Source organism: Mus caroli, chromosome 2, assembly GCF_900094665.2.
Source record: "Mus caroli chromosome 2, CAROLI_EIJ_v1.1, whole genome shotgun sequence".
Classification (NCBI taxonomy): domain Eukaryota; kingdom Metazoa; phylum Chordata; class Mammalia; order Rodentia; family Muridae; genus Mus; species Mus caroli.
The window spans coordinates 99,017,407-99,027,309 of NC_034571.1; the positions used below are offsets into that span (position 1 = coordinate 99,017,407).

General features: G+C 42.9%; 1 pseudogene; it reads right to left on the reverse strand.

Moving 5' to 3' along the window:
* Positions 1–496: 496 nt before the first annotated feature.
* On the reverse strand, positions 497–9,637 carry LOC110306756 (annotated as a pseudogene).
* Between the last annotated feature and the right edge of the window lie 266 nt (positions 9,638–9,903).

Here is a 9,903-nt window from a genome sequence, read left to right on the forward strand (position 1 = left end):
TATCTCCATCTTCCCAGGGTATCTCCATCTTCCTAGGGTATGTAGCACAAGGAACTCACTGACTTTGTGGACTCTTTTGTTAAATAGTTGATAGATTGGGAAACTGAAGCTTATTGATAAGTGAAAACTGAGCTAGGAACCAGGTGGGCTATAATAAAGCAATAAAGGACTTCCCAGCCCATAAACTCAAGTGAGTAAGAATTCAGTGCTGATGTCTAGAGTGGGGAGAACCTCCTTCTGGCTGTGATCTTCTGTGATCTAACTTTGACAATGTTACCTCCATCAGTCACTAAGAAACCTTTTGGCACCTGTAAATTGTTCCTATGTCCAAATGGAGTCTCTGTTTGCAGACTCAGCCCTGCCCTTTACATCATTAAATCTTCAGAGGTTAAGAATCATGGTACCTTAGTATAGAGGGGGCACAGGGTGGAGTTCCAGGACCCAAGGTGATTTCACAAACTTGCCTTGTGGCTCTGTGTTAGCCAGTTGTCCATCTCTAGTCAATTTTGCCCTTAGCAACCAAGACACTAACAACAGCTCTGTTGGCTGAGGAATTCACCTTCTTGGACCCTGAAGGCAGCTTCACTCAGGTCTTCTTGGTCTCCAGGTTGTGGGAGATGACTGTGGTATAGTTCCTGGAAGCTTGTACCAGCTTGCTCCAGTCCCCAGGCTTGTCCTACAGAAAAATACATGATAGAATCCTTAGGCATGGTATCCATGGGCAAAACATGGCAGATATTCAGCTGGGCCTTCTTGCCACAGAATACAAACTTTCCAGTGTGGGTTCCCTCTGTGGTAATGAACAGCTCCATCAGCTTCTTAAATGGGTAGGGATCATAAATGAGCACTTTTGCAAGGGGAGCATCCTGGCCAGGGTCCTTTAAGATGTCCAAAAGAAGACCAACAGACTCAAAGACCCTCCTACATACAGTTAGCAGATGTAAAGCTTGGTCTTCTTGTGGGTCCCCCAACAACTGGAGAGGGGGCTGTCCCTGACTCTGTTGCCTGCCTGTGGATCCTGTTCTCCCTAACTGGATTGCCTTGTGTAGCCTCAATGGGAAAGGATCTGACTGGTTCTGCAGTGATGTATGTGCCAAGGTGGGTTGGTATGAGGGGGAGGAGTTTCCCCTTCTCAGAGGAGAAAGGGAGAGGGGATGGAGAAAAGGGATGTCTGGGGAGGTGGCTGAGAGGAGAAGGGGCTAACATTGGGATGTAAAATGAATAAATAAATGGAAAAAAAAGATGCCCTTAATATAGCCCTGCCGCTCAGTGAAGTCCATAGCACATAGGCAGTGTTTAACATGTGCGTGGAACACAGAACCGGGGTGCCTTTCCTCTGCCCTTGGATCACAGGGACTATGGCAACGGGTCTGCCAGCGAGCACAGCAGAAAAGCAGAAACTGGGAATTTCTAACCCCCTTTTTTTCAATACTTCTAATAATGTGTCTTCCTCAAACTTGATAAACTGAAAAAATATCCTAGAGAAGAAAAGTTATGAGTGTTTTGAAAGAACTAAACTGATCTTTTTCCATAACAGGGCTGTGTTGTGTGAGGCTTTGCCTTCTGTGGTTGGGACATGATGAGCTAACATGTAGTCAACAGCCATTTAATGAGCACCTACTGTGTGTAGGCAACTCTGCAGAATTCTCCATACAAATGATGGGTACATGATACTCTTGACTGGTCAAGTAGAGAACAAGTGAGGGAGCCGGCAAATGTGTTATTGGTGTGGTTGTGAGGGGCAGGGTATGAAGAGAAGGTGAAGAAGAGAGCACCTGGCCATTGTTGGGATTCAGGGAAAATGTTGCATTGCTAGCATCCAATACACCTAAAGCTTTATAAGAGCTACCCAGCGAGCAGTGTAACCTGCCTGGAGACCTTTTTGCCCCCAGTCTCATTAAAATGGGGGAAGACAGAGAGATAAAAAGATGTAGAGAAGCAGAAGGCACACCAAGGAGGGCCTCTCTGTCTAAATAAAGGCCTACCTTAAGGGCAGTGGGAACCAGCCATAGGGTTTACCCAGGGAATGAACACATGTGCATTGATTAATAAATGCTGGTGTACAGTTACGCATGGAAATTTCCTCATCTAAAAATGCAGGGGTTGACTTAAAGGATCACCAAGAACCCATGTAGTTCTGACATCCTGAGAGTCTCTGAGTTTCCACCATGATTCGGGTCAAGGTCTCTTGATTTTTGCCTTTTCCTCTCAGCCTCTGAGGTTGCTCTGCGCAGAATAATGGAATCAGCGGCACACATGGTCTTCCTCTTGCCCTCTGTGAGATGGATGAGCCTGTTCCATTACAGAGGGCGAGGCGGTGTCCTCTGTGACCAGCCTCTTTTCTATCCATCTATCAGCCGATTAACGATGGCTGAAAGCCACTTATCGGGAGGGCTCCTGCCCTTATCACTGTCACTAGCTACAAATAAACACGGACTCTACGCCGAGTTTCCATATTTAACCACATTTAAGTCACTGCTGATACTTTCGTTGTGTGACATTTGCACTTCAGAATTTAAAATGAGACACACACTCGAAGCTTCTCCACCAAATAGGAGCACTCAGGTTGTGTAGGGTCTTCCTGCTGTTTGTTTGCAAGAAAAAAATATGCTTCAATGTGAATGCTGTATGCAGGAATTTCTTGTGCTCTGAAAAGAGTCTGGATATGAAACGGGTCAGGACAGAGTAGTTTTGATTTTAAAAGGTCGCTGCTTCATGTCAAAGCTGTAATGCATCAATAATGGATGAGATGCATAAATGATATATCAAAGTCAAAAATTCTAGCCCTGTGAAGAGAGGGGAAAACCTTGCTTTGTGAACTAGATTTCCAATGTAAGAAGCTTGGGATATCATGCAAGCCCTTGACTTGATGGTAGATAATGGTGCTCTAGGCTGATCATTCGAAAGCAATAAAAAGACTGGGAGTGTAGGGCTGGCGAGATGGCTCAGTGGGTAAGAGCACCCGACTGCTCTTCCGAAGGTCCAGAGTTCAAATCCCAGCAACCACATGGTGGCTCACAACCACCCGTAACGAGATCTGGCGCCCTCTTCTGGAGTGTCTGAGGACAGCTACAGTGTACTTACATATAATAAATAAATAAATACATCTTTAAAAAAAAAAATTAAAAAAAAAAAAAAGACTGGGAGTGTAGATGTAAATTCTAGGTCTCTGAATTTTAAAATACAAAAGTACATTCACCCCTTTGCAAAGAAAATACTTATGTATGATTGTAGACAGTTTTTAAAAATGAGGTGCATGGGCCGGTAGACCACCTTCCTAGGTAAAAGTGCTTACAACCTGACCAACTGAGTTCAGTGCACAAACCCCCCACAAAAGGACAGATGTGATGGTGTCCACTCCTACTGCAAGGTGGGAGGCAGAAATGGAGATTTGGATGAAGTCTATGGGCCAATTGGCCTGGAGTATGATTCTTCCCCCCCCCTTTTTAATTAGATATTTTCTTTATATACATTTCAAATTTCAAATACTATCCTGAAATTTCCCCATACCCTCCCCCCCCACTCCCACTTCTTGGCCTTGGCATTCCCCTGTACTGGGGCATATAAAGTTTGCAAGACCAAGGGGCCTCTCTTCCAAGTGATGGCCAACTAGGCCATCTTCTGATACATATGCAGCTAGAGACACGAGCTCCAGGGTACTGGTTAGTTCTGGAGTATGATTCTTAGCATAAACAGAGACACTGCCTCAAACAAACTGGAGAAATGAGTCATCTTCTAAAAGATATCTTCTGACAAGCACACACACACCCACAATAATAATAATAACAACAACAACAACAATAATAATAATACATTTTAACTCAGTGTCAAGTGAATTTCTGGTGTTCATAACATACATATCTTCCCATGCACTGTCTCTTCTGTATTCCATTTTTCCTTCTAACTCTTCCTCCCTTCACCCTTTCTTCCTCCCTTCCTTATTTTCTTTTATCAAAGGGGATTGAAATCAGGTCCTTGTACATGCTATGCAAGTACCTACCATTGTGCTATATCCCAGTCCATTTTTATTTTATTTTGTTTTAAACATTATTTTATTTGGTATTAGTAGGAGGGTGGTACTGTGTCACAGCACAGAGAAAAATTGTACCAAATCATTTCTCTCCTTCTACCTTTTCATGGTACTCAGGAATTGAACTAAGCCTAGCAGGCTTGGGCACAAGCTCCTTTATGCATTGAGCCCACTTACCAGCCCTTCGTCGTTTATTGTGAGACAAGATCTCACCAGATTTTCCAAACTAGCCTTGGTTTCACTTTATAGTCCAGGCAGGGTTTGTACTTGGCAATTCTCCTGCATCAGCCTCCCAAGCAGCAGGTTCTTGGCTTGAAAACTCTTATATATAGTAAGGGCTCAATGGGTGCGGTTTATAGGAATAAAAGAATAAATAACAATTGTTTAATGTTTTTAAATGTTTGTCATGCGTTAACCTATATAATCATCACAGATAGCCTTGGCCTGGGTACTATTAATACTTCTATTTTGTCAATAAAGAAACTGAGTCCTAAAAAAAAATAACTTGGCATGTGTACATGTCTAGTGGTGCTGGTAAAGGAAGAATCTAGCTTTTCTTGGACTAAGCCAGAACAGAACAATGACAAATGAATTTGCTCCTCTGGCCCAGGGAATGCATTTAGAGGTGAATATTTACGGCTTCGAGGGATAAGTCCCTCAGGATAAAAATGCACCAAGAGACCTTCTCCTATTACACAGGAGTATAACGCAACTATGATGTTCTTTCCAGGCTCATTTGATGTTAGAATGTATTCTAAATGGTGTTAAGCAGCCAGACAGAGAACATGCCTGTATCCCCAGACATGCTTAAGACATCAAGGCCAACCTGAGTTATATACTGAGAAGATGGCTCAAAGAACAAAGCAAAACAGGACTGGTGATTTGGCTCAGCGTTAGAACACTTGCCTAGGATGTGCAAGGACCACGGCACTGAGGAAGTGATTGCTTCTCTGCCCTGCCTGATAATATGGTTAGACTTCTGGGTAAGGCGTCAGACTAGAAGATGCCTTCTTATGACCCAGTGAGAGAGTCAGAATAAGAAAGGGAAAATGAAAGGAGTGGGAACGGGGGAAGGGGAAAGCTTTCTTTTGTAAAGAGAAAAAGACAGAAGGAGCTTGTAAATGTTCAAAGTAAGTAAAAGGACACCTAAAAATGCAGAGAAAACAGCAGTCACCATACCACGAGGACGGAGACTGTCGAGTACCGTGAACGGGATTGCGTCCTCACTTCCTTTTCAGTATGCTCATCACTGGGACATAAGAAGGCTGCTGCTATGTGAACCTTTCAACTACTTTCTCCAGAACTATACCTGCCTACATGTTGCCATATTCTCTGCCATGATGAGATTGGACTAACCCTCTGAAACTCTAAGCAAGACCTCAATTAAATGCTTTCTTTTTATAAGGAAAAAAAAAAAGAAGTCTGCTGATTTCTATATGCTAATTTTGTGACCTGCTGCCTTGCATGCTGTGTTCATCACTCTGAGAGGTTTAGGGTGGCATCTTTGGGGTCTCCTGTGGATAGAATAACATCATCTACAAATAGGGATACTTAGACTTCCTTTCCTATTTATATACCTTTTGTTCTCTTCTCTTACTGCTGTAGTTTACCTAAACCCTCAAACACTATTGAATAGGAGTAAGGTGGATGGATACTTTTATCTTATTCCTGACCTTGGGAATGCTTTGAGTTTTTTCATGTAATGACATATTTGTCATATATAGCCTTCATTATGTTGAGCTATGATTCAAGGCTTGCACATGCTATCACAACCACTGTGGGCTCATATGTGCAGCTATCCCCATGTCTGAAAGGCACCATTTCTCTACAGTCATCCGCCATGTCTAGCTCTTATGCTCTTTTCCCATTATCCCTGAGCCTTGGATGGAGAGGAAGTGATATAGATGTCCCATTTAGGGCTGAGCATTTCAGTTTCTCAATCTCTGTATCTTGATCAGTTTTAGGTCTCTGAGTTAATAACTCTCTGTTGTAAGTTGATGCTTTTCTGCTGAGGGTTCAGAGATGCATTTATAGTAAATCATTAGGAATTAGTCTTATATCCATTCAATAGAATAGCAGTAGATTCTCCCCTCAGGCCTTGTCACAGTCTCATAGCCAGTAATGGTGTTACTTATGGATTTTATCTTGTGGGGTAGGACTTAAATCTAATCAGAAAAGTGATTGGACACTTCCATGATGTTCATGCCACTATCGCGCCAGTGGGCACACCTTGGCAGACCAGTTGTTACTGAAGCACAATGGGTTCCCAGCTGGGTAAGATTTATGATGACCTTTCTCCTCCAGCAGTGGCCACAGCATCTTCCAGAATTATGAAGTTAGCCAGGAGGAATGAGGCTTCTGGGTCAGTGGCAGCTGGATATCCCTATGTTCTGTGACTCAGGTCTGTGGAGTCCTTAGCAATAGGGTCTTCCTCCCAAGCCCTAAAAAGTAACCAATTACAACTACAGGACAATGTCCTGTAATGTTTGAGAGATCAATGGGACCCCACTGGTCAACAGCACCAAAACATTCCTGGGACTGAAGTCTTCATTTGATGTCTGTGACATCTAGCTGGGACATTGTTACGCTATTCCAGAGTAACTACATTTTAACCCTTTGGTGTGTGTGTGTGTGTGTGTGTGTGTGTGTGTGTGTGTGTGTAATCTTCTACAGTCATATGTAGGTTTCCTATGACTATTTCTAAAGGTCTTTAATGTTACTTATTCCTCCCTATATTTTCTACTCTACCCTGCCCTCCCAAATCCTTTCTGTTCCAATATTCCCCTTTAAGCTTTTATACCTTTGCAGTCTACCCCCTTTCCCTTGAAAGTTTTCCCTTCTTCACCACATGCACTTACTCCTAAATATTCCTCTCCCATTTAATGGAACAGTATTGGCATTAGTTCTTTGAAGTCCTGGAAGTTGTTAGGTCCAAAGTGTACCCTTTAGGCAGTGCACTAACAATGTCCAAAATGACAGTCTGGGTTTTACACAGGCTGGATCCTCAATTGTTTTCAAGTAAACAGAAATCTAAACTAGGTATTACTCAGAAATCTCCTGAGGTAGGTTTCTGTTTGTCAGAAAAACTAATACTTTCCTTATTTGCCCCCAACAGTTGACTACCATGGCTAGTGGCCATCTAGTTCCTGATTAACCAAAACACGCCTATGATGTAGATCTAAGTCCCCACATCAGCCCCCAGGCTGTTCTGGCCTGTATCCCACCTCCCAGTGCTCGAACTCCGGGGTTCTTCTAGCTGGACACCGATTCCCCCACCTCTACCTGTCTCAACAAAACTGCCAATGTTTTCTATGACAGTTATGCCTCTACCCACCGCGGCAGCCTGGCAGCTTGATCTCCCAAAAAACCTTTCTTTCTGCTCACAAAGTAGTCTCGTTCAGTGGTTTCAATATGTCCTCACTTGTGGAAGTGTCTGCAGGGAACCTTCTGGTTCTGGGAATAAACCTCAACAAGGAACTGAAAGACCTCTCCACTGGAAACCTTGTAATACTGGAAAAAACAAATTGAGAAAGATGGAAAAGAAGATAGAAAGACCTCCCAGGCTCATGGATCAGGAGGATTAATGTCAGAAAAAAATGAACATCTTTATCAAAGGCAAACCACAGATTCAATACTATCCCAGTAATTTTTCAACTTATAATATTCTATTTTATATGGATTTTAAAAGTTTTAAAGATTGGTGTCAAATGTATGTTTTACTTTTTAGAAAATTTCTTTTTCATGGCCTTGTACTTGCAGATACTCTACCACAGAGCTATATCCTCAGATCCTTGGTGCCTTGAAACAGGGTCTCATTGTGTGACCCAGGAATAAAATCACTAACCTTCTATATATTTGGATTACAGATACATGTCACTTTGTCAATCCTAGCTTGATCTCCTTCAGTGATAAATACCATGGTCAAAAGCAATTTGGGGAGGAAGGGGTTGATTTGGATTATAGATTACAGCCAGTCATGGACAGAACCCAAGATAAGAACTCCGGCAGGAACTGAAGCAGAAACCACAGAGGAATTCTGCTTGCTGGCATTCTCTCTGAAGCTTGTTAGGCTACCTTTTTATACAGCCCAGGCCCATATGCCAAGCATGGGACCACTTACAGCGAGCTGGGTCTTCCCAAATCAATCAGCAGTTAAGAAAATGCCCCACAGACATGCCCATAAGCCAACCTGACAAGGGCAGCTTTTCGGGTGAGGTTCCCTCTTCTCAGGTACAATTAATATTGTGATAAGTTTATATAAACAATGACATTGCTCATTTTTTTAATTAAAGGACTTTGCCAGCTACCTCTGCTCTGAGGAACAAATGATTCTAGAAAGGAGCTGGGGATGTAGCTCAGTTGGTAGAATGCTTGCCTGGCATACAGGAAGCCCTGGGTTCAACCCCTAGCACCATACAAACTGGACAGAGACTTACCATAAGTAATTCTCAGGAGGCAGAGACAAGAGAATCAGAAATTCAGTCATCAGTTATATGCTAAGCAAATGCTCTGAGTTACATCTTGTCCCCTAGTTCTTATGTCATTCCCCTATTTGTTAGCTACCCAGTCCCACAAGCTAGCTTCCCTTTTATTCCTTCAATGATGCATCTCTCCTGTGCAGAGATCTGTAAGCCAGCTGTCTTAGTCAGGGTTTCTATTCCTGCACAAACACCATGACCAAGAAGCAAGTTGGATCTCATGGAGGCATTTCCTCAACTGAAGCTCCTTTCTCTGTGATAACTCCAGCTGTGTCAAGTTGACACACAAAACCAGCCAGTACACCGGCTCTCTGCCCTGCTTTGAAAACTCTTCTTCTGGTCTCTGATACAATGCTCTCATTTAGCATTCACTCAGGGAAAGTGTCCCCCATGTAAACACTCACCTCCTTGTATGTTAAATCTACTTTATTTCTTTAATAGCAGGCATCACTGTTTGAACATGTGTTATTTATGCCGATGGTTTGTTTACAAATGTAGCACCTGTCTCTCTCCATTATGATTCCTGCTACTTAGCAGTGGGAATGAGCTGTCTATTCCCAACTGTGTCCCAGAATGGGCTTGATGTTACTAAGTACATAGCCACTCAATACATTTCCAGTAGCTCTCACTAAACACAGATCAAGCCAAATGACTGAGTTCAGAGTCTACTATAATTAGAAAGGGGTCAGTCCAGGGACAATAATGACAGTAACAGTCTCGATAGAAGAATCTGTTCCAAGTTGACAAAGTCTACTTTGAGGCCAGCATGAGGCTAGTACTAAACCCATGGCATCTCAAGGCTTTTACAAGCTAGACTTCCTATAAACACACTTGATGGGTGGAAACTCAGAGATCATTCGGGACGCACAGCTACAATGTGGGAATGGAGCCCCCCTGAGTGCAAGCCCCAGAGAGCTTACCTCTTAGGCCACTAACCATCCCACATTGCCTTTCCATACCTTTCAGGTTCAATAAGTAACACAACAAAGCCCCAAAGACGAATCAGCTTGCCCAAGACCACATGGCCAGCATGTGTCAGGAAAGACCATTTTCTCAAGTCTTCCGACTCCACATTTGCTGAGCTTCCTAAAATTTGAAGGCGTTGTGTTCTCAATGACTCATTCTCCATGGTTTCTGCTCTTGGGTCCAGAACACCCAGAACAGAGCCTGGCACACAGTGTAACTGACATTAATAGAATGAATGAACATCCAGTCACCATCTCGGCACATGGAGTTTAGCCAGTGTTCCATTGTCTCATGCTATGGGATAAACACCTCACAGAAATATATTAGGATATTCAGGTGAATTTTAAAATAACTATTATTCAAGCAAAAGCACAAATAGCTACTCTTTCTTTTGGAGCGATTTAAACACTAGCAAAGATCCTGGTGTGG